The sequence below is a fragment of the Oncorhynchus tshawytscha genome, linkage group LG02 (assembly GCF_018296145.1).
Source record: "Oncorhynchus tshawytscha isolate Ot180627B linkage group LG02, Otsh_v2.0, whole genome shotgun sequence".
In the NCBI taxonomy this organism is placed as follows: domain Eukaryota; kingdom Metazoa; phylum Chordata; class Actinopteri; order Salmoniformes; family Salmonidae; genus Oncorhynchus; species Oncorhynchus tshawytscha.
In genome coordinates, this window is record NC_056430.1 from 8,905,242 (window position 1) to 8,911,415 (window position 6,174).

A 6,174-nucleotide genomic window follows, 5' to 3' on the forward strand; every position below is an offset into this window, starting at 1 on the left:
TTCTGGACTACATATGATTATTTGGTCAGGGGGGCTGATTCTAGACCAGCACTCCTATTCTGAGCTGCTTTATGAACAGGGAGCCAGGTGTACGACTTCATAGTAGCATTGAAGGTGTGACAGGGGCCGTAGTGTTTAAAAAGACCGAATATAAAACCTCTGGTTTCTGTCACATGAGTTCTTTCTGCTGCAGCCCAACGGGTGATGTCCTTGTGTTGTTTTAGTGGTTATTCAATATGGCATGAGTTAAGGCTTTTCCTCCTGTGTGTGTTGCACTGTCTCTCTCTCTCTCTCATTTTCTCTTTCTCCCTCCCTCCCCCTCCCTCCCTCCCTCCCTCCCTCCCTCCTCCCTCCCTCCCTCTCTCTTTCCCCCTCCCTCCCTCCCTCCCCCTACCTCCTCTCTCTCTCTCTCTCATTTTCTCTTTCTCCCTCCCTCCCTCCCTCCCTCCCTCCCTCCCTCCCTCCCTCCCTCCCTCCCTCCCTCTCTGCCTCCGTCACTCCCTCCCTCCCTCCCTCCCTCTCTCTTTCCCCCCTCCCTCCCTCCCTCCCCCTACCTCTCTCTCTGTCTCTCTTTCCCCCTCTCTCTCTGACTCTCTCTCCCCCTTCTCTATCACTCCCAGAGCCTTTCCAGGCACACTCCATCCAGAAAGAAACCCAAAACCATCGCTTTCAAATCAAATCAAAGTCTATTGATCACATACACAGATTTATCACAGCACAGGAGGTTAGTGGTACTTTAATGTGGGAGGACTCGCTCGTGGTAATTGGCTGGAGCGAAATAATGGAATGGTATCAAATACATTAAACACATGGTTTCCATGGTTTCCATGTGTTGGACAGCATTCTGTTTGCTCTGTTCCAGCCATTATTATAGACGTCCTCCTCTCAGCAGGCTCCACTGCATCACAGGTGCAGCGAAATGCTTGTGTTTCTAGCTCCAACAGTGCAGTAATACCTAGCAATCATTTAAAAAATATATTTAAAAAACAATACGCAAAATTAGAGTCAAATCAAATCAAATGTATTTATAAAGCCCTTCGTACATCAGCTGATATCTCAAAGTGCTGTACAGAAACCCAGCCTAAAACCCCAAACAGCAAGCAATGAAGGTGTAGAAGCACGGTGGCTAGGAAAAACTCCCTAGTAAGGCCAAAACCTAGGAAGAAACCTAGAGAGGAACCAGGCTATGTGGGGTGGCCAGTCCTCTTCTGGCTGGTGGAGATTATAACAGAACATGGCTCAGACTGAGCTCATTCAGAGACCTACATCCACTGGAGAAAAAAAACCGTATGTGAACCTTTTGGAATTACCTGGATTTCTGCATAAATCGGTCATCAAATTTGATCTGATCTTCACCTAGGCCTAAAACAATAGATAAAGACAGTCTGCTTAAACTAATAACACACAAACAATTTGACGTTTTCATGTCTTTATTGACCGTTTTAAACATTCACAGTGCCGGTCGGGACATACTGCAGAGTCGAAGTCTCCACGTTTCCGCGGCCACACGGATATCAAATGAATACAATGAAAACAATCTGTCAGTTTAATATCTGATATTTGAGATAATAGTGGGGTTGGATGTGTCTCAATCCCACTGCATCTGACTATATCGCACTTCCTGCGATGAAAGGTGACAGAGCTAGAGTGGTGGTTGTCAGACCAGAAGACATCTGGGGTGAAAGGTGACAGCTAGAGCGGTGGTTGTCAGACCAGAAGACATCTGGGGTGAAAGGTGACAGAGCTAGAGAGGTGGTTGTCAGAACAGAAGACATCTGGGGTGAAAGGAGACAGAGCTAGAGAGGTGGTTGTCAGATTATGAGACATCTGGGGTGAAAGGAGACAGAGCTAGAGCGGTGGTTGTCAGATTGAGACATCTGGGGTGAAAGGTGACAGAGCTAGAGAGGTGGTTGTCAGACCAGAAGACATCTGGGGTGAAAGGAGACAGAGCATCTGGGGTGAAAGAGCGGTGGTTGTCAGATTATGAGACATCTGGGGTGAAAGGTGACAGAGCTAGAGAGGTGGTTGTCAGATTATGAGACATCTGGGGTGAAAGGTGACAGAGCTAGAGAGGTGGTTGTCAGATTATGAGACATCTGGGGTGAAAGGTGACAGAGCTAGAGAGGTGGTTGTCAGATTATGAGACATCTGGGGTGAAAGGTGACAGAGCTAGAGAGGTGGTTGTCAGATTATGAGACATCTGGGGTGAAAGGTGACAGAGCTAGAGAGGTGGTTGTCAGATTATGAGACATCTGGGGTGAAAGGTGACAGAGCTAGAGAGGTGGTTGTCAGATTATGAGACATCTGGGGTGAAAGGTGACAGAGCTAGAGAGGTGGTTGTCAGATTATGAGACATCTGGGGTGAAAGGTGACAGAGCTAGAGAGGTGGTTGTCAGATTATGAGACATCTGGGGTGAAAGGTGACAGAGCTAGAGAGGTGGTTGTCAGATTATGAGACATCTGGGGTGAAAGGTGACAGAGCTAGAGAGGTGGTTGTCAGATTATGAGACATCTGGGGTGAAAGGTGACAGAGCTAGAGAGGTGGTTGTCAGATTATGAGACATCTGGGGTGAAAGGTGACAGAGCTAGAGAGGTGGTTGTCAGATTATGAGACATCTGGGGTGAAAGGTGACAGAGCTAGAGAGGTGGTTGTCAGATTATGAGACATCTGGGGTGAAAGGTGACAGAGCTAGAATGGTGGTTGTCAGATTATGAGACATCTGGGGTGAAAGGTGACAGAGCTAGAGAGGTGGTTGTCAGATTATGAGACATCTGGGGTGAAAGGTGACAGAGCTAGAGAGGTGGTTGTCAGATTATGAGACATCTGGGGTGAAAGGTGACAGAGCTAGAATGGTGGTTGTCAGATTATGAGACATCTGGGGTGAAAGGTGACAGAGCTAGAGAGGTGGTTGTCAGATTATGAGACATCTGGGGTGAAAGGTGACAGAGCTAGAGAGGTGGTTGTCAGATTATGAGACATCTGGGGTGAAAGGTGACAGAGCTAGAGAGGTGGTTGTCAGATTATCAGACATCCGGTCTTCTCACAAAAATTGTCTGTCGTGTCCAAACGGATTGGCTGTGACAGGATATTCTTCATGTCCTTTTAATTTACTTAAGTGTTTCCTTAATTTTGGCAGTTACTTGTACAATCCAACCTCTCTTTCTGTATGTTAACTTTTACCACTACCAAGCTCACAGAAATACAGTCACTTCCTGTTCTGTAAAGTTCTGGAACTTTATTTTTACATCCTGTAGTTCTAATTGAGAACTTGCCATCTAAAGTACAATGATGAAAATCGATATTCCCTATCTCTGTTGAAGTGTTGTGGTATAGGCAGGGATGGACACATTTTACGCGCTGGCCAGCCGGGCTAGTACAATGTGATTTTTGAAAATACATCGTTTCTCTAGCCGGGCCTGATTAGTTGGGCACATTTTCTACTAACCTGGTCTGAAAAGTACTAGCCTCTTGCTAGCGGGCTTCATTTCCATTCCATGGGTACAGGTACACTTATGAGGACTACAAAAAACATTATTAACATTTATTTAAAATCCTACTTGTATTTCCCTTTCTGATGAAAATGACTGTACAAACAAACTCTATAAACCCACGCACTGCTCCAAACTAGATCCAAAACAAAGAGGCTATTATTCTGTACTTGCGTTAGGAAAATTGTGACAGAACTCACAGGGCAAAGTCTACTCGATTGACACACTATTGGGGCTTAAGAGTGAGTGTGTTTTTAAACACGTTAATTAAAATAAACTATCAGGAACTGTTTTTGGGCCACCACGAGCTCCCAGGACAGCTTCAAGGTGCCTTGGCGTAGATTCTACAAGTGTCTGGAATTCTATTGGAGGGATGAGACAGTGATGTCTCATCTCTCATCCAGCTATGGGCGAGATCTCTGTAACAAAAGGAAGGCTTGTTTCAGGACGGTTCCTCTGATGGGCTGTATAGATACACACACACACACACACACACACACACACACACAGATATACACTTGCAAACACACACACACACACATGCTCTGACACACACATACACACACACACACACACACATGCCCATTTCTCATGTTAGGATGAGGGGTCAGAGATATGAACACTTTTCATAAACCTCAAGTAACCAGGACTTCAAAGGACTCTTCAAAAGAGGTTACACGGGCACACACACACACACACACATACACACACACACACACACACACACATACACATAGATTTTGTGGTAGTAGAGTAGTGGCCTGAGGGCATACACTTAATGTGTTGTGAAATCTGTTTGGAAATGTAATGTTTTTAATTGTATATAACTTAATTAATTTTGCTTGGACCCCAGGAAGAGTACCTATTGCTTTGGCAGCAGCTAATGGGGATCCTTAATAAATATAATTGTTTTCCTGTACCTCCCTGTACTGACTGTCAACAGTATTACTGTCCCTCCCTGTACTGACTGTCAACAGTATTACTGTCCCTCCCTGTACTGACTGTCAACAGTATTACTGTCCCTCCCTGTACTGACTGTCAACAGTATTACTGTCCCTTCCTGTACTGACTGTCAACAGTATTACTGTCCCTCCCTGTACTGACTGTCAACAGTATTACTGTCCCTCCCTGTACTGACTGTCAACAGTATTACTGTCCCTCCCTGTACTGACTGTCAACAGTATTACTGTCCCTTCCTGTACTGACTGTCAACAGTATTACTGTCCCTCCCTGTACTGACTGTCAACAGTTTCAAATCAAAATCAAATCAAATGTATTTATATAGCCCTTCGTACATCAGCTGATATCTCAAAGTGCTGTACAGAAACCCAGCCTAAAACCCCAAACAGCAAGTAATGCAGGTGTAGAAGCACGGTGGCTAGGAAAAACTCCCTAGAAAGGCCAAAACCTAGGAAGAAACCTAGAGAGGAACCAGGCTATGTGGGGTGGCCAGTCCTCTTCTGGCTGTGCCGGGTGGAGATTATAACAGAACATGGCCAAGATGTTCAAATGTTCATAAAGGACCAGCATGGTCAAATAATAATAATCACAGGCAGAACAGTTGAAACTGGAGCAGCAGCACGGCCAGGTGGACTGGGGACAGCAAGGAGTCATCATGTCAGGTAGTCCTGAGGCATGGTCCGAGGGCTCAGGTCCTCAGAGAGAGAGAAAGAAAAAGAGAAAGAGAAAATTAGAGAGGGCATACTTAAATTCACACAGGACAACGGATAGGACAGGAGAAGTACTCCAGATATAACAACTGACCCTAGCCCCCCGACACATAAACAACTGCAGCATAAATACTGGAGGCTGAGACAGGAGGAGTCAGGAGACACTGTGGCCCCATCCGATGACACCCCCGGACAGGGCCAAACAGGAAGGATATAACCCCACCCACTTTTCCAAAGCACAGCCCCCACACCACTAGAGGGATATCCTCAACCACCAACTTACCATCCTGAGACAAGGCCGAGTATAGCCCACAAAGATCTCCGCCACGGCACAACCCAAGGGGGGGCGCAAACCCAGACAGGAAGATCACATCTGTGACTCAACCCACTCAAGTGACGCACCCCTCCCAGGGACGGTAATGAAAGAGCCCTAGTAAGCCAGTGACTCAACCCCTGTAATAGGGTTAGAGGCAGAGAATCCCAGTGGAAAGAGGGGAACCGGCCAGGCAGAGACAGCAAGGGTGGTTCGTTGCTCCAGAGCCTTTCCGTTCACCTTCACACTCCTGGGCCAGACTACACTCAATCATATGACCCACTGAAGAGATGAGTCTTCAGTAAAGACTTAAAAGTTGAGACCGAGTTTGCGTCTCTCACATGGGTAGGCAGACCATTCCATAAAACTGGAGCTCTATAGGAGAAAGCCCTGCCTCCAGCTGTTTGCTTAGAAATTCTAGGGACAATTAGGAGGCCTGCATCTTGTGACCGTAGCGTACGTGTAGGTATGTACGATAGGACCATATCAGAGAGATAGGAGCAAGCCCATGTAATGCTTTGTAGATTAGCAGTAAAACCTTCAAATCAGCCCTTGCCTTGACAGGAAGCCAGTGTAGGGAGGCTAGCACTGGAGTAATATGATCAAATTTTGGGGTTCTAGTCAGGATTCTAGCAGCCGTATTTAGCACTAACTGAAGTTGATTTAGTGCTTTATCCGGGTAGCCGGAATGTAGAGCATTGC